Source organism: Pavona decussata, unplaced genomic scaffold (assembly GCF_977016875.1).
Source record: "Pavona decussata unplaced genomic scaffold, jaPavDecu1.1 SCAFFOLD_303, whole genome shotgun sequence".
NCBI classification, from domain to species: domain Eukaryota; kingdom Metazoa; phylum Cnidaria; class Anthozoa; order Scleractinia; family Agariciidae; genus Pavona; species Pavona decussata.
Window position 1 is genome coordinate 823612 of NW_028145699.1, and position 19675 is coordinate 843286.

The 19675-nt window shown below is 37.0% G+C and overlaps 2 protein-coding genes across 3 annotated transcripts in view; both read left to right on the forward strand.

The window, feature by feature from the left end:
- The window catches only part of LOC146454314 (putative skeletal organic matrix protein 5), an 82651-nt gene that overhangs the window by 55119 nt on the left and 7857 nt on the right, over nucleotides 1–19675 (forward strand). The window contains exon 1 of one of the 3 annotated variants that reach the window (XM_085095626.1): nucleotides 18093–18112. The exons of the other annotated variants lie outside the window; for them this stretch is intronic. The gene's annotated coding sequence lies outside the window, so the exon portion shown is untranslated. Of the gene's footprint in view, nucleotides 1–18092; nucleotides 18113–19675 lie in introns of those variants that run through there. 3 annotated transcript variants of the gene reach the window in all.
- Nucleotides 1–19675, forward strand: part of LOC146454316 (putative skeletal organic matrix protein 5) — a 102713-nt gene that overhangs the window by 32292 nt on the left and 50746 nt on the right.

Sequence of the window (19675 nt, forward strand, 5' to 3'; positions counted from 1 at the left end):
TTTAAATTTATTTTTTCATTTTACAAAACGTGAAATGAAAAATTTTTCAAAAACTTTAAGCGAAAGACAATCTGACCTTATTTCCATCCTTGTCATTGAACTCATTTCCACAATTTAAGTAATAATGAACCGAACCGGGATTTTTCTCCAACAGTTTTGAACACCGATATATACTTTCACATCTTGTGACAACTTGCGTTTTAACATTGGTGATCAAGATCTCTTTTGCATTGTTTGGTTTACATACCAGTTTTTCGTCAATATTTAACGCTTTTGCCAACTCTGTTTTTGATAGCTTCATGTAGTATTTGATTTTTTTCCCAACAGCCATTTTTTGAAGCTCTCGAAGAGTCATATATTTTGTCATTTTTATTATAGTTAAAAAAAATATTTTTTAAATTAATTTTTAAATTTTTTACATCAGATCGTTTATATCCACCCAGGAATTGAATTTTTCTGGGTAACCGCTCCACTTAACCAACGCTTTACCTTTTCGAGCATCTCGTCGAATCACTTTCTCAATACGGTAAACGTCTTGAACAGCCTTTTGCATCTCCTGTTTATAAAAAGAACCGGATATTTCCTCGCCACTTTGGTCTTTGAGTCTATAAGTGATCGGATTGGTGTATTGTATCTTATCGACTGTAAAAACTTCTTCTGACCAATTGGGTGTGTATCCTTTGTCGAAGACAGGACGTTTGTACTTGGAAATTCTGACCTTATCACCGACTCTGTATTTTGGCTTTGTTGAGGTTGGATTCATATCACCGAAAAGGTTGAAGTAAACGGTTCCTTCATTCTCTTTCCTCGACGCTTCTGCCGGCGTCATTTTTATCGAACGATGTTTGGTGTTGTTGTACCGCTTCAATATTTCGGGTAGTATGTCCAGATACACAGTATTGCCTTGAGCAGTGAATTCCTTCCACATTCTATTTTTAATGGTTCGGTTCCAACGCTCCACCACTGACGATTTCTCTTCATTTTCTGTTGAATACAGTTCAATCTCATGTTTTCTTAGCAAGTCTTTGAAATGTTTGTTGTAGAACTCTGAGCCTTTATCAGTCCACACAAACTTCGGTTTTCTACCTTTTTTAAAGATGTTTTGAAATGCTTTGGTTACGGTCTCACCTTTTTTATCCTTCAATGGTACAATCCAGCCGTATTTGCTAAAGACATCGATTATCATGAGAAGATATTTATAACCTTTATTCCATCTGCTGAACTGCTGCATCTCAACAAGGTCAGCAGCCCATATCTCATCGATGTGATTCACAATGACACGCCGCCGGGTGAATTTTCTTTTTATGGGTCTATGCAGTTCATCTGCTAATTTTTCTTGCCACCCAATGGCTTTACCCGACGGCTTTTCACGTTTTTTGGAACGCCGAGACCAAGTTTTTCCTTTGTGTTAATCATATTTCGTGCCAGCCAGTGACCCCATTGTCTCTCATTATAAGGTACTTTATCCAACGCTTTTACCATTTTCCTATCGGCTTTATTTTTGCATTTTTTGTCATCTTTGCAAACTGAATAATCAACGTCATGTTGCATTGCTATCGCATCGGTTTTACCCGACGGTTTGTCGTATATCTCAAGTATCTCTCCTGTTTTTGGATCCCATCTGACCTGATTTTCAAGATCATTGTAGGGACCCGTGTATTTATGTCCCGGAAGAGTCCAACCCCCTTTCGGTTTTGGGAGTTTTCCAATTGCTTTGTGAATATCAATTGAACCACCATTTTTTGGTCTTCCTTTGATTCCTTTTTCATATTCAATCCAATTTGGTGGATGCCAACCAATGTTGTCGTAACTTGAACAAGCTGGTGTATTGTGAAATTTACTTCCTATTTTTACCATACTATCACAAGGATAATCTTTGTTTTTTTCTAATGTTTTTTTACCTGCCTTTCCTGTCCAAAATTGACTCGACAATAGTCCAGTATCTGTGCTAAATGCACTTTTAGCAATGTCTCCAGATTTGTATCTGTCAAAGACTTCCTTTGTCGATGGAATTAATGTACCAACAACATCCATCGACTTTGTTGCTGCTTTTCCAGGTGTGCCCAATTGCCCCAAAACACTATCAAATAAACCAGCCCCATCGAGATCTTTTCTATCTGTTTTGTATTTTTTATTTGGTCGTATCTTTGTTGATAATTGATCTAACATCTCTGATCCTGTTTTTTGAATGAAAGGGGTTGCTCTTTCCAACGCATAATCGAGAGCCTTCTTCTGTAGTTTTGGGTTCCTCAGAGCTTCACTACCATAATAACGCCCCATCTCAACAGCTTTTTTTCCAAGCCAAGGAATACCATGTTGAATTAACATGTCAGCACCGGTTGATGCCATCGTATCCAAAATGCCCGCCCCTTCAGACGGGCCAATCAGTTTCCCGGCACCTCAGATTTTTTCACAAATCTGGTTTTGGTAATTCCACATTCAGCACATTTGCAAAAAAACATAAGTCGACCGTTCTTCGCATATTTGTAGCCGGAAGGCTCAACACACTCAGTTTGTTTTCTCTGGTTTACGCAATAAGATTTCATTTACAATAAGACCACATTATTTTTAAAAACTTTTAAAATATTTTTCGATAAATCTTTCATTTTTTGCGGTATCATTTACATCGAATACTTGTAAAAGGTCAAAATATGATTTACCTTTATTCATCTCGTTCAAAAAGTACAAACAAAAGTATCCACAAGTCGTTGTGTTCAATGCTTGAATCTGGTTATTTTGATGAATCAGGGTTAGATTTTTTTTTCTTTGCATGATTTACAATCTCCTGGAAAGGAGGTAACCCAAAACTGTCAAAATAATTGATAACACCGTTTTTTACATGTGTTGCTACCCAATGGCTTCCACTCATGTATGACGGTTCAAGGTTGTATATGAATAACGCCATTTTGTGGTTGTGTGGGATAGTTTGATCCCTTGACAATACACCATTTTTTGTTAAAGGTATTTTCATATGACGACACCATCTTACCAGATCGTGGTTACTCATTGGAATGTTTTTGTAAAATTTTAAAGGATTGCTCCCAACAGAGGAATCCCATTGAATGGGCTGTTTTTTCCTAGAAGCAACCCATCCCCCTTCTTTTTTTTGCCTTTTTTTTTTCCTGCTCCGACTGTTCCTGCGGGTTGTTCCCATGTTCCGAAAAATGGGGGCGGTGGTTGATATGCACCAAGTCTGGGAGCTGCTCCACCATTTTGTTTTTGCGGTCTACCAATTCTTGGTCCACCCGAACCTGTCATCTTTTTAAAAGCCTCAAGCGCAAGCGGGATTCCGATTGATGCTAATAGTGAACCTAGAAAACCACTCGTTTGTGTTTTTGTTGGTTTTATTTGAACACCTGAACCTGTTTGAATTGCATTCAAAATATCCCTTTTTTGTTTATCGGTTTGCAATGAGTTGTTGTATTTTGGAATTTGGGATCAAAAAACCACCCGTCTGCCCACCTCCTCCAGATATCTTTTTGACTAGCTGAGATGCTCCTTCAGAAGCGGCACCGGCAAGAGCTGACATTCCTAAAGTTTTTGCAAATGCCGGTCCAAAAGTTCGTCCGAGTGTTAAAATCGAACTCAAAAGTGAGCCGCCAACCTGTTTTCTAATGTTTGTCTTCGACAGTTTTATGTCCATTCCCTTACTCATTGCTAGGTTCTTTTTCATCCTATTTACGGTTGTTTTAGGAACATAAAGAGTATCACTTCCACCGGATAGAGCATCTTTTTTCAACCTCAAGGTAATTGTTTCATGACTGTGGAAAGCTTTACTCAGATTTTTTTTCTGATCGTCAGAAAGTGTTACGTTTATTTCGTACAATTCGGTCATCTTTATTTTATCTGATACAAATAAAATAAATTAAATAAAAAACACAATCGCTTTTTTCGAATCACACAATCATAAGTTCATTTCCAACTTTGTTGACAATAATCTCACTTTCATAAAATACGATAGCATGTGCTCTCACATTAGCTGTCGGTGCCGTATTTAATCTGTAGTTCAAAATAAGTTGTTTTGGGTCTCGTGTGATAGCCTCTTTTTGATAGGTCAAATCAAAATAGACAAGACCGTAAAGAGATGTGAATTTATGAAATTTCAACTGAGTTCCAGTGTTGAGATCATTTTTTCGAAAAGCATAAGACATCAGATCGTTGAAGATTCTGACTTTTGAATCAGCATCATACTCCAATTCGGGATAGAAAGTGCTGTTTCCATACTCCAAACGGCATGATGCAAGAGAGCTATTAGCATCTGCAGCATTCAGCTTGAAAGTGTCGAAAATGTAAGGAGTTCTCTCCGATTCCTCATTGTTTGGACCATCAGTTCTCTGCAGATAAATAAATACGTGTTTCACATTGTCGATGGCTGGGCTTATCTGAAACATGTTTTGAACTGCTCTTGTGTTCGCACTCTGGTTATACAGATCTCTCATGTACACCCATTTTGTTGGTTTCAAAAAATCTTTTACGTATTCACCGTATGCGCTATCTTTTGGGACCATTTTTGGAAGCCAAAGATAAAGTCTAGTGACAACCACCCGACCATCATCAGCAGCGGCTGCTTTGTGAATCAATTCATCATCATCATTCAATGTCAGTTCGAGTGTGAGCTGCATTGGAGGAATCATCTTGTCTTCCAATTCCTCAAAGAAACTGTACCTGTTCAATGGAATTATTTCATTTATGCTTTTGGCCCCACCACCACCGTTGTCTTGGTTTGCTTGAGTCAAAACCCGCCTTGCTTCAAAACCTGTATTTGTATTTGCTGTTGTTCCATCTGTGTCAAGATACCAAAAACTATTTTTTGCAACCGATCTGCTAAAATCATCACTATACTCAAGTAAATTTTTAGCATTTGTGATTCTATGAATGTTGTCACTCTCGTACACAATTTTACCAGCAGATTTGATAACCATGTGTTTGATTAGAGAATGTGCACCGTTAATCATTGAAATTCGGTCAGCCGCTGCATAACCGGCTCCATCAGCTTTTTTTTGTAGCTCCTTGGTAACCTCAAAATACCCGTTGAAATAATCGAAAAGAGTCGATCTGTCGTTAATTGTAAATTTGTATCCAGTTTTTTTCTGAGTATTGTTGTTTCCTGGTTGTTCAATGACATTGTCAAGTGAAAATCTGACCATTTCGTATCGTTGAAGTTTGTCGCTCGTTCTGAAACTCATCTTTTTATTTATACATTCTAAACTTTTTATTTTTTATTTTTTCTCCTATTTTTCATTCCGCTTCCGGAAATTAATCTATTCAAAACAATATTGTAATCTTCTTTTTCCGGTTTTGGAGTTTTTGAAATTCCGGAAATAAATCTGTTCAACATTGCGGTGTGATCTTCTTTTGGTTTTGGTTGAACCTTTTTTCCTAAAGATTGAAGGTCTTTCATAATAAGATGACCTGCTCTTTCTGAAACTTTTTTTCCTGCAAAATCTACAGCTTTTTTTCCGATTTTATCACCGGCACTTTCTATTCCAGACTTCAAAGCTTTTTTAGCAAGAGGTTTTAAAACAGCTTTCGTTGCGGTACTAAACAATTTTTTCATTGGTTTGAAAATGTTATCCACAATCAAACCTGAACCCTTGTGTTTGAAAACAAATCTTCCGAGTTTCGGATGAAAAATCCTTTTGTAATTGTATGTTTGCATTTTATTATAATAACCTTTTATATTTTTTCTTTCAAAATAAGAGAAAATGCTGTGTCGGCATTATTCAAATCTATTATTCGTCTTTGTCCGTCAGTGATATATATCCGTATGTTATTGATGAGATATTTGTTTACAGGATTAAATTGGACCCTCAAAGGTTCTTTTGTAAAAGCATAGGACGGTGTCAAATCGTTTGTTCCAAACGAATAGATGATATCTGTCTCATCCCCATCGACAAGGCTCTCTGAAATAAGATCGCAATGGATGTTCAAAATCTCTGTATCTTGACTCAGATTTGGGGTGTAGTCACCGATATTTTCGGTGTTGGTTAAAATTCGTTTGTTAAAACCGATTAGATCGTTAAAATTTGATGCTCTCAGGTCAAGTTGATAGTTTGCTGCTAGTGTTATTATCGTTTTATATGTTGTATTATCAAATTCCAAGGTAATTGGATATGAAGGGTTGCTTGAGGTTCCTGTTCTTGTCTCTTCCTTAATGTGATCGTTAAAATCAACATAGTTCCATGTGCCGGGTGGGAAGGTAATTTCTTTCCAAGTACTCCCGCTATCGGAAGAGTATTTTATTTTTTGGTTGTTCAACTCTGCTGTAATGTTGAACCATGTAAAAGACATCGATATTATTCTATCCAAACCGAGTTCATATTGGTTGTTTGGATCAAGTTTTATCGGTTCGTTGTATTTGATTGTAAAATCGCTAGGTTTATTTTTTCCTTGTTTTTTTACGCTATGAGAAGATAACACCAATTGTCGTTGCATTTTTTATTTATTCACATAAAAAAGTTTTTGTAAATTTCGTTGTATTGAGGTTTGTTGATAATGTGATTTTTTAATAAAATATCAAGAATAGCGACACCTGTGTTTCTGAGCTGAATGCTATTGTTACCCGCACTTATCGACCCAACGATTAACTCTAACTTTTTGAGTGCATCAACCGGGTTGATAAAAAAAGCGTTTGTTTTTCCACCGCGCTTCGTTTTGATACCTGAACCTTTGATACTCTTTAGCTTATTTTTATGATAGTTGATGTAATCGTTGAGAACTTTTCGAGTGTCGTCGATAACCTTTTTTCTAAACTGTGCTTCAGCTTGGCTTATCAAACCTTTGTTTAACTGCTTTGTGATATTTGTCTTGTAACCTGGAAGCTGTTTTCTTTTCTTGTCAGCATCTTCGATTTTTTTTGATAAAAAAGAATGTCTCGTTTTTTCTGAAATGTCTTCCCTATTGAGTTGTGCTTCAATGTCATCATAGTTTGATATTCCAAGTTCATCTAAAGTTTCATTTATTCTATCTTCTTCAAAAATCCCATAATCTGGAACTTCATCTTCTTCATATTCTGGGGGGTCTTCAAGTTGCGGCATATACTCCGGATTGATAGATATTTTCTTTTTTCCTGTTTCCAAATCTTTGAGAACCTCATCATAAGAGGGTGGTTTTGGAACAAGCTGTTTTGTATTTTGTGGTTGAACCCCTTCATCAAACAAATCTTCAAGACCGTAATCTGGTATTCCTTCATCTTCAATATTGATGCCATAATCTGGAACCTCTGCTTTTTTTCTTAGCAACCGTCTTTTCATAGGTTGAGGTTGCGTCAACTCCTTCAAACCGGATGTAATCGGTTTAAAAAGCTTCTCTGCTTCAACATCACTCATTGTATCGGTTATTTTCTTTTGTTTCAGCGTTTCCCTGATAGTATTGATATCTTGACCGATTTTCGATCTTTTTTCAGCCATCTCTTTCCACTTGAGGAGACTCATTTTATTTTTACACAACAAATTTTTGTAAAAAATGGAAAATTAAATATAAAAAAGCTCGCATAGCGAGTCGCATAGCGAGTCGCATAGCGAGTCGCATAGCGAGTTGTTGTAATATTTTTTAATTTTTTTGGAATATTGAATATAAAAGCAAGTCGCATGGCGAGTTGCATGGCGAGTTGTTGTAATATTCTTTAATTTTTTCATTCAGTTCTTTACGTTGTTCAACCCATTCTTTAATCTTTTCGGCCCATTCTTTATGTTTTTCAACCAGTTCTTTATATTCTTTACCTTTTTCAATCATTTCCATATATTCTTTACGTTTTTCATCCAGTTCTTTACGTTTTTTAATCATTTCCCTAATGGGTATGATATCCAGTTTTTCACATTTCATTAAACTCATTTTATTAATATACAACAAATTTTTTGAAAAAATGGAAAATTAAATATAAAAAAGCACGTATAGCGTGTCGTATTGCGTGTCGTATAGCGTGTCGTATAGCGAGTCGCTATAAAAATTATAAAGAAAAAATTCTGTTGCGTAAAAATAAAATGGAAATACCAAACTACGACATTGAAGGTGATAAAGATAGAAATTTTAAACAATTGTATCCTTTCATGCCTGATAGATGCTTCAGAATGTTGATCTGCGCTCCGAGCGGGTGTGGTAAAACAAATCTGTTGCTTCATATGATATTGAAACCCCTTTTGTTTTATGATAAGATCTATCTTTATGCAAGAAACTTGCAACAGGATAAGTATCAAAAGTTGTTACAGACGTTTGATCCTATTTCAAGAAAACGCGGTTATGATATCATTGAAGCTAGCAACGATGAGATAATTCCTTTGTCAGAAATGAATGATGAAAATCAAAAGTTGGTCATTTTCGATGATTACCTCAACACAGGAACCAAAAATGACCAAGAGATACGTAATTATTTTACAAACTCTCGAAATAAAAATTGCAGCTGTATCTATCTGTCTCAGTCTTTTTACAATACAGATAAAACCTTAAGATTAAATTGCTCCCATTACTGCATTTTTGAATTTCCAAACACAAGAGAAAAAAATTTAATATGCAAGGATTTGGGAATTGACAAAGAAAAATACGAAGCGGCAACAAATGAACCGTTTACTTTTTTGTATTCAGACAAACCACGAAAATTCAATGCAAAAAATTTTACTAAAATAATCTGAATATTTAATAAAATAAAATGAGCTTCTACAACGGAGTATTAAATCATAACTCTTTCTCAGCTCAGAAAGGTGACAGAGGTTTACCAGGAATCGGTTTTAAGTTAGATGGTGACAACAATTATGATATGCAGAACAAAAAACTCGTAAATGTCAAACAAGGATCCAATCCTAATGATGCAGTCACAAATAGTCAAATACAATCGTTAGATAATTCCCCCGGAAATGTGCAAGCTGATAAAGCAGTAATTTACAGCAACACGGGTAGCGTTCATACAAACAGCGTCTATCTGCAGGACATACCAGACGGTGCTGGTAGCTTCAATAGTGTCAGATTAATGACTGAACATCAGTCTTATGACAATATTCACCTTCATGTACCGGATTTGCAAAACTTTGACGGCTATGGTGGACGAGCTAAAAGCGAAATAATGGTCACATCAACAGAACAACATATTACCGGACGGAAAACATTTTTCGATCTTAATGTGGTAAAACCCAATAATAACGATCAAGCGGCGAATAAAAAGTATGTGGATGATGAGATTAAAAAAATACCATCACCCAATCTGTCTGCGTATGTGAAAAAAGATGGCAGTGTTACAATGACCGGTGATTTGAATATGGGTAATCAACAGATTACCAACCTTGGGTATAATATTCAAAATTCATCTGATGTTGTCAATTTAGGTTTTTGTGATACAAAATATTTACAAAAAGTATCCAACAGTGACCTCAATATGGACAATCATAGAATCAAAGATATGGCTCAACCTGTTGATAATAATGATGCTTCCACTAAAGCATATGTTGATAATGAAATAGCTAAAATACCATCTGTTGGAAGTGATTTGAGTGTATATTTGAAAAAAGATGGAAGTGTTGCAATGACTGGAAACCTTGATATGAATAACCAATATATTCAAAATATCAAAACACCAAAAGCTAATGAATCAGATAAATCTGCTAATGTTGGTTTTGTTGTCAAAGAGATAAATGATTCCAATGCCAATTTAACCCAACAATATAAGGATTACATGGCTCAATCACATTTAATAAGCAGTCATAAAACAAATGAATTCAAATATCTTATAGATAGTGACGAGAGCAGTTCGGAGTACAATATCACGGTGAATGGTATTGTTGATTTCAATGGCTCCCCACATCAAAATAAAAAGGCTTACAGCATAGATTTGACAAAGGATGCAGGCACAAATAATTATCGATCAAGGATAGGTTTTAATCTTTATTCTCTCGCTATAGGAACATACACATTTGTGTTTGAATTCTACCCACCAGAAATGACCAATATTCAATTATCATGTACTGCATCTTCTGCGTATATCCACAAATCAACACAGCGTGATTTTACTGATTATAGCAAGCTATTGGTTCAATTCAATAACAACAGCAAACAAACTCCAGATTACATCTATTTGACGATGCACGGAACAGCTACAGCGACACCGGTGCAGTGCCATCTGGTTGTTTACGGTGTAAAAGATTGGTCGGATAGTGTGTATCCAGATATTTACGATGGGTTGGATAATGTTATGTTCAAATACGAAAATGGAGACATGAAAATGCAGACTGAACTAGACATGAATAATAAAAGAATAATACATCTTTCCGACCCGATCGATGATGGAGACGCTGTCAATAAGTTAAGTTTGGATTCCGTGTCATATTTCACAAAACATCACGCATACAGAAGTATATTTCCTGAATTCTATGATTTATTAGAAACATCACGCTTTGGTCTCGTCAAGGGTGTCACTGGTGTTGTAATAAACAAAATAGAGCCCAATCTTATCCTTCAGACGGATCGTTTCATCAACGACTATGACGTTAACAATGGTTTGAAATTAAGTACAAATACACATATTCTTACATCAAAAACATTCAATCAGACAAACAGTTTCACGTTTTTCATGTCTTTCAAACATGATGAGACCAAAACCTGCAGAATCTCTTGGTCCCACACATCACCAATTCCACAAAAGTTGTACCCAAGATATGAAATAACAGCTGATCAATTCAGGACAGATTTTGGGAGAGTCAAAGGTTTGAAACAACCGATTCAATCAGTCAGTTTCACAAGCGATTTCAAAAATAAACAGTTGTGCATTTGGATATGTTATGATGCCACCCAACGTCTGTACAAGATGGCGCTAAGCAATTATAATGCTCACATCAATCAAACATTAAGCCGACCGATTAATTTTCAAAGTAGCCAATTCGAAATCGACTATGACGGCTTTGTCAATAAAATCGGTTTGGTTGATAAGTTTATTGACGTCGACAGTTTAGAGTTTCATAGGATTTTGCTTGAGGAAAAAAGAAATGGATCTTATCTTGAGTAAATGATAAAGATGGTAAAAACAAAAAAATCGGTCATCAATTTCAACCACATATCTGAAGAGTTGACCGAATCACAGATTGCCGAACTAAAATCGTATTACAAAACATACCACAAAAAGATGTGGATGTACAAGGCTGCTTACAAACGATTGAAAGCGTGGCAGTTGGTAGGCAATATCTCAAGCATAGTATTTGCCACAGGCGGTCTGGCCAGCTCGATAGCGACTGCAGGCGCCAGTTTGATTGCCATCGCGTCTGCGAGTGTGCTTATTCAAGCGTACATGAAACACAAGAACGTCGATATCAGACTGCACCAAGTTCAGTATGCTTTTCAAACGTATGGCCATCTGTTGATTCAGATAAAAGACATTCTCAGATCTGGTCAATTCAACGAGTCAGAACTGTTGTCAAAACTTCAACAAAATGACGATTTTATTCTCGACAATTCGCCGATTGTTGACAAGTTTGAGAAAAAATACGATATGATCTTTGCGTGAAAGCGTTGTGAGATATTTTGAACAGACTTTCTATTCATGACCGTGAATAGAAAAAACAGCTAATTTAATTAATCTTCAAATTAGCTATCATCACGAGATGTAATAAAAAACCAAAACTGGTGGCCACCAGACCTCTCATGAGGGACTTTACTCTTTTTTAATTTTTCCCACCCTGTCCCTCATGAGAGGTTTTTTTTGGTTTTTTTTTATTTATTTTATTTTGCCCACTTTACAAGGCTTTGCCCTCCACCACACCGCTCTTTTGAGCACTATCAGACTCCTTGATTGAAGCCATATTTTGTATTTGTCGCCCTACGGTGTGGGCTGAACCGGCACTTCTGAAGGGATTAACCCAACTAAGCTCTACCCAACAGCTTGCCACCGATCTTAGGGCGACAGTTTTATTCTTTTATTATTTAGTCAACCTATAGAATGACGGCAGGGGTTTTTCACCATTCTATAGGGGTTGTGTATACAGTTCGGTAACCAAAGGCCCCTGCTTTTTCCAACGGTTAACTACTGAGCATACACAACCAATTTATATCACAACCAAACAGTCTATATATATGTAACAGTTTAAAAAAGCTTTCACATGTGGTATTTCATACCGGTAACACTCATGTTAAATTTTAGTACGCATGTGTGTTTGGTGAAAACAGGAAAAATAATTCGTTTACATCACAGGATATTTTTACATGAGCGGTTGTGGTTAGCGTGACTGCACGTTTCACCTCAATGAACATGTATGCAAATTCCTCACAACCGGATGTTGGTCATAAGAATATTTTTTAATGGGTTAATCCCTCAATATATTAACCAGCAGACAATGAGGCAGCTAATTGAGGGTCAGAAAAAACGAATAACAACAGTCAACGAACAAATGATAACCCGAGATAATAAGACAAAGGAGGTAAAAAACAGGTATCAGGAAAAAGACTTTACAATGTGTTACGATAAAAGGGTGGTCGCAAAGACTGAATCAGGAATTGAGACTATCCCCTACGGGTATTAAAATTTCCACACAGACTTTTGCGCATGCGCAAAGGTAACTTTTGATATCATTTTCTGCGCATGCGCAAAAGCTTGTGCGCCAAAGTTACTTTTTTCATATATTTTTTACACTTTTAACTGAATTATTTTTGTTGGGTTTGAGTTTGGGTTACTTTTTGGTGAATTTTTTAGGTTGGGTTTTGTTGGGGTTGGGAGCACACCTTTTGGATGCGCGGTAAAGTCGCGCCCTAAGGTGTGCTATATAACTACTTTCCACTTGTCTCAAAGATAATGGAACGTGCGGTTCAAGTACAACTTGTCTCCTTCCTAACTACAAACAATGTCCTATCAGAACATCAATCAGGCTTCAGAAAACAACATTCTACACAATCTGCTGTTCTTATCTTACAGACTTCACTCTGGAACGCATGGACAAACAGGAAATGACAGGGGCTGTATTTATTGACCTAAAAAAGGCCTTCGACCTCGTCGATCACAAGTGCCTTCTCCATAAATTAGAACACTATGGAGTTCGAGGCCCAAGCTATAACTGGTTCCTGGATTATCTCTGCACCCGCTCACAGAGAGTAAAATTTGGGAAAGAACTATCATCTAGCCTTCCCTTGGATTATGGTGTACCTCAGGGTTCACTATTAGGCCCCTTACTCTATGTGCTTTATATCAACGACCTCCCACAGTGCTTACTGCGATCCAATATCAGCATGGATGCAGATGATACCGTCATATATACCACTGGCTCGGAGTCAGACTGCATCATGACAGTAATACAAGAAGACCTCCAAAGAGTTGAACAATGGATGAAAAACCGCAAACTTGCTCTAAAGCTCACGAAGACCAAATGTATGCTCTTTGGTACTAAACAGAAACTTGCAAATGCCTCTTTTAAGACCCAGCTTCATGGCAGTGACATCGAAAGGGTGAGAAATTTTTGCTACCTAGGGGTCACCCTTGACGAATGCCTCTCATGGAAAGAGCATGTTAGTAAAGTGTTTACCAAGGTTAACAAGCGCTTGGGTCTACTCGGCCGCATCCGATCATGTTTAACGCTTACGGCAGCGAAATGCGTATACAACTGTCTCGTGTTACCAGTCCTGTGCTACACCGACACGGCCTGGGGTGAATTGTCTGTTGAGTGCAAGAGTAGATTACAGCGCCTACAAAATCGAGCTGCACGTATAATTGTCAGACGAGATAGCACCAGCTAAGCTCTCAAGACACTAGGATGGCCTAACTTAGAAACTACCAGGAAAAGGAACAAATCTATCTTAGTCTTCAAATGTCTTAATGATTTAGTGCCCCAGTATCTTTCTGATTATTTTAACAGAAACCACAGTTTCCATAGTTACAATACACGTCGGCGTGAAGACATTCATCCTTCAAGACCCAAACTTAGCCTCGGGAAGAGAACTTTTAGATACTCCGGAGCGATTTTATTTAATTCGTTACCTGAAACATACAAACGGGCAGCGTCCTTGGAGGCTTTTAAGCGACTTATGATGAAACACGATTTTACATAGATTTTTTTCTTAGTGTGCAAATGTCTTTATTTATTTTTTCTATCCTATGATATTTTAACCCAAAAGTGTTTGAGTCATATATATTGTAATTTTTTTCTCATACCATAATAATAAATTTTTTAGGTGTATACAGGGCCCCTCAGGATAACAGCCCCGTAGCTGATTGGGCCACCCTGTCTAAATAAAGTTCACTTACTTACTTACTTTACGTACCCACGCGCGACATACCCCTAGCGATAATTGATATGATACAAGTAACTCGATTCTATTGTCTCATCAAAATACCGGAAACGGAAGTCACATAACACAATCACTGTCACACAATATAGCTGAAATATCGCAACACACTCCCCTATTTGTTTCCGTCACGTTCATTACATAATTAGTTCTTTAATGTAATTTGAAAACAACTCAACAAACTTATCGTTTTCAAAGTGATGTTGTAATGTTCTTGCTTACAGTTTGTAAAATGTCAAAACAAAAAATGATTTAATGTGGAACCTTGCCAGTATACAACTAAGATGCATTATCATTTAATTAGGCCAAAATTTAAAAGCAAATTCTAAAAACTGATCAATTTTAGTTTTTATTTGTCTGAGAGAGTTCAAGTATCAGACAAAATGGTCTTTAAAAGAAGAAGAGAAAAAAAAAGCCGAAAAACCAGTGTATAATACTAACATATTCTTTAAGGCTTTGCCCTAACTATAAGCTAGCATAATGTTGAAACACCTACTTAGATACCCACTTCAAAGATCAGAATAAACAATGTTTGGGGTAACATGTTTTATACTTTGAAAACAAAATACAATGTGACTGGATTGTTCAGCCATTGTGATGGATGATAGTTGTTACATTGGTGAAGAAGCTTTCTCCATCTTAGGAATATTTTGGGATGTTATCAGTATGATTTATTTGCAAGTTCTTCTAACTGTAAAGTATACACGCTGAAGGTGATTCCATCACTGATAAGTCAGAGGGACATGCACTATTCATGGTTAAAAATGGGCATGGGTGTTATTTCAACACGTTACAACAGTTATTGCAGTTCCCCTCCCCCTACCCCTCTCTTCTCCAAAGTGGACTGAATTTCATGTTTCCTCTCTAAAACCGAGATTTTATGGTAAGGGATAGCCAGTACAATACAAGAAAGTAGGCTTCAAGTGACATTAGTCTCTTACAGTATTTTTAGTACGAGTTGCGTCAAGATATCTGCCCAGCCCCATGCATAATTATCTATACATTTGGCACACACTCTGTTTTCACGCTCGTCGTTTTTGGAAGTGGGTTAGTGTGACAGTTGTGCATGGATAAATAATGTATGGGGCTGTGCGGAAATCTTTCCCGAATTGCTTAGATATTGTTTCTAATAAAATGTTGGAGTTGAAAATTTTATTTGTTTCATCAAGATCCTTCCTTCGAAAATAAAAAACCGAAATCTACACGTCAAAATACGGGGAAAGAGTTCTGCGGTATAGATTGCAGTTAAATTTTTATTTTCGTTTTTAATTATTTTTTTTTTATTTATTTATCTTGTGTGTGTGTGTGTGTGTGTGTGTGTGTGTGTGTTTGGCTGTGTATGATAAATTGATTAATATAAAACGTAAAACAACGGAAATGAGCATGACCAAACCACAACACATTCGTCATAACCAGATAAATCCTCGACAAGTGACATAAATCGTTTCAAAAATAAACAGAGGCGGTTCTTTACTCACGTCTTTTTCCTGCGAGACGCTGTGAAAGCTTGAAACATGTCAAGTTTAACCAGCCTTCGATTGAGTTGTATACATCTCCCGTAATGGCGGACGACTCGTGTGGAATGGAAACCAGGTTACGTAAATAAACAAGCCTCTTTAATGCAAATGTATTACAAATCTTGTGTTCACTCGCGAACGATAAAAATCCACGAGCTGCTATGTTGCATCAACGGCTATGCGATGAGAATCGAAGGAAAAATGTTTGAATTCGAAGATACCATCGGTTTTTGTGATGCATTCCTCGGTTGAATGGTTACAAAGAGGGGCAAATTGGCGCCCAAAAAAGGGGCGCTTTTTCAGTTTAATGTATTTCTGTGAGTCATTATGCATAAATCGTATCTCGCATAATTATGTCATTCCGCAACTCGTATTTTGCATAATTATGCCATTCCGCACGTCATTCCACATTCCATTCCGCAAACTCATTCCTCCTTTTACCCTCACCGGTCATACACCCTGTTAAAAGTTATAAAGGCGGATTCAGAAATGTTCCATTTGTAGAGGTCCATGCAAATGACAAATAACAATTCGCACAGTTGACAGGAAATAAATTGCTTTAAAGTAATGCTTTACCGTGTCTCACCGATATTCTACGAAAGGTATTATTTTACACAGTAACACTGAATTCCAGACAAATGAGCAACTATCTATTTACAAAATTTTCTGGGTCTGCTTTTAAAAGTCATTGAGTGTAAATTTCATTCAGGTCAAAATATGTCAAATGCATCGAGTGAAATATAAATTATTCTTATTTTTTACGCGGGATGCCCTGAAGGGGCATACCGTGTCTAAAAACGGGTGGATTTCTTTTTTTTTTTTTTCTTCGTCGTATACACAAATCGGTACATTAATTTATTCATTAAACTCTCCCCTCTCCTACTCGGGATGTATTGTCCTGATTGTCTTCAACAAAAGCAGGCCAATCAAAATCCATTCTTGTCGCTTATATTGCGAGGGAGGGGACCCACTCGCCCCTACCTGTGTGACGTCAAAGCATCATTTAATTAACACTGGATTAAACTTGTGTCGCCATATTGTTAACATGTTCTGGACTCAAGTGTGCCGTTTTCAAACGGAAATTTCACCATTTTGAAGCGGTAAATCGAAAGAATAACTTCTAAGAAGCACTCGACATCTAAAACGGTGGAAATTGGTGAGTTCCTGGCGAGGGAATCATGCTTTGTTTGACAGTCTTAGACCACGATTGCAGACAGAAAAAGGTCATTGAAAAGCTCACGTTATCGCAATGGAATTCCCGCAATTTCCCTTGAAACCCTGAGTAGCGTAACACAAGGGAAACAACGTAACGCGATCTTCGTGACTCAAACTATTCCATTAGCAAGGATTGTTTTATAAATTTGCGAAACATACAGTTGGAATAAATGAATCAGCCCCAGCATTACGCGTAATGCCAGTATAGCAGGCATCTTGTTTATTCTTATCTTACAGTCTCTCGTTTGAAATATCAAACAAGGGACGTAGTATAGCCAATTAGCTCCCTACTCACTGAAACGTTTAAACAGCGGCGTTTACACTGAATCGTTCCAAAGGGAAAGAAAAGATATTGGGCCTTAACGGTTTTATAGAAGGGCCTCTTTTACGCAACGAGGTACTTCGTATTCACTTAGGGTTGTGGATTTATAATTATAAAGTCACTCCTTTCATTTACAACTCTTATTTTCAAGCGTTCTGACAGGTCTAACAGTTTTCGGAGCTGCTTAAGTTCATAATGTAACTGCGATTATAGCTGACTTATTCATTCTTTCTTCCGCAGTTCAAATGTATGAATTTTCATATATTCACTTTCAAACAATAGGTTTAATGAGCCTAAACAATCCCTCGAACGTGCGTTTTACGTTTTCGTATCGTTTCCGTTTGTCGTCCTGTACAAAACAAAAACGTTAAATGGTCAAATTCAAGGTTTTGCTAAGAATGCGAGAACACGACGGCGAATGTTTCATTTTACTTCTTAACTTGAACGCCACTCCTACCAATTTAATTCATGGGAAGATCGCCACTTCTGAAGAAGTTGAACCGGTTGAAATAAATGCGAAGTACTACACAAATGAAATAAAGTTATATTTTCAGGTGTCGTTTCCGTTGGCGTTTTTAAATATAATTAACAGATATTTTCAAAACGGTACGATGATTGCTATAGTGGCAATCGCACGTTGAAAACTGATGATATTCGCCGCTATCCCCCGCCCCTCCCCATTGGGTGGTTGAAAGTTCTGTGTCTTTTATAATGTTAATTTCCGTTGATCGACAATCAACAAAGTTTACACTTCGCTCTAGCGGATTATCAGTTTGTGTTGCAGGTTAAGCTGAAGCTCAAGGAACTGAAGGTGAGTTTCACAACCAGACGTCAAGAGGGCTCTCTCGATTTATCTTCAATAATAGCCAGACCAATAATCGTAACCTTGATCAGAGCTCTTTCGAAGAGCAGAGTATAGTTGTCTGGAAAATTCAGGGTTACGTAACTTCAAAGAACAAGAGTGTCGCCAAATGTTAGTCAAATTTCACTCATTTCTCGTTGGTAGCTCGATTCTTTCGCAAAGCGGCCTCTGAGTCATTTTCATTCGACTTCTTGTTATTTATTTACCATCTGAAAACACATTAACCTGAGACAAAAGTAGTCTTAAAGATATAGCGAGGGACCTCAAGAAACCATCGGGCTTATATGGAAAGGTCAAATCGAAAACACAATAAATACAAAATAGCGTAGCGTATGTGCTGCATGAACAAATCAGTATTCTTTCAATAAATGAAGGTTTTAAGTAAGTCTTTAGCTGTAAAGTTGATGACTACAGAGAAATTTGACGCCCGAAAGACTCGTTCAGTCTCGAAAAATGTCGAATTTTGTTAACCGCTCCTGGCACCCATTTCATTCACATCGGATATTTCACTATTTGAAAAGAGACCCATTTCTAATTGGTCAACGTGAGTCTGACGAAGAAAACAAATGACAAAGAAGAAACTTTTAGTAGCGATGTTTCATTTTCTTGGTGACCCTACAAGAAGAATTAAAATTTTTATTGATTATTCAAAATTGCTTTACGTGGGCGAATACCGTGGTAAGCTTTAAGAGAAGCAGCGATTCAAAGCATGCCTTTCTCGTAAATAAGTTGACTCCAACTATATTGAACACTAAAAAGATAGTTTTAGTAGGCCATAGTAGTCGCTAAATCAGTCGAGCGTGGTTTTAAGTTAGCCCTCCCTGTCTACGAGAATGAGTAAATAAATACTAGCGCTCCAGGGGGCGAAAGAAACTCACAAAGGGTGCATTTTGTTTAAAATTAGGCCAGAGGTATTTTATGTTCCAGGAGATGACATACAAGAAAGAAATGATGTTGTTTGCTGGGTTATTTGGTTTAAAAGGCTGATGAAAATCTGCGATATTGGAGCCTATGACTCCATCAGCTACAAGTTAAATCTCTGTGTTTAATCTCCAATAAGGTCAATGTTAGCCGAGGGAACCCGAGAATGCTTCGCGGTAAGAGTTGTATATCCATTTACATTAAAGAGGATACATATTTTCCCAACTTACATTTGCTGATTAGTGTAAAACGTGATCAGTTGTAAAGCTGGCTTTTCGTCAGTGTGTTGTATCAGGGGCAACCGGCAAGAACAAATGATCGATAATAAAGGCGGCCCTAGAATCCTTTTAAAGCAATAATTATTGGAAGCTTGCAACCATACTCGTCAAAGAGCGTTCAACAGGGTAATATATTCAGTGATGGGCAAGTAGACTACTTTTTCTCTCTTTTTTAAGGTGGATTTTAATTGAGAAAAGAATGAAAATAAAGCGATTATTAAAAGGGTTATACTTGCGGTCATTACATCGACGAATTTGGTTAAATGAAAAGAGTGACTTTATAAACCCACAACCCTAAGGTGAATACGAAGTA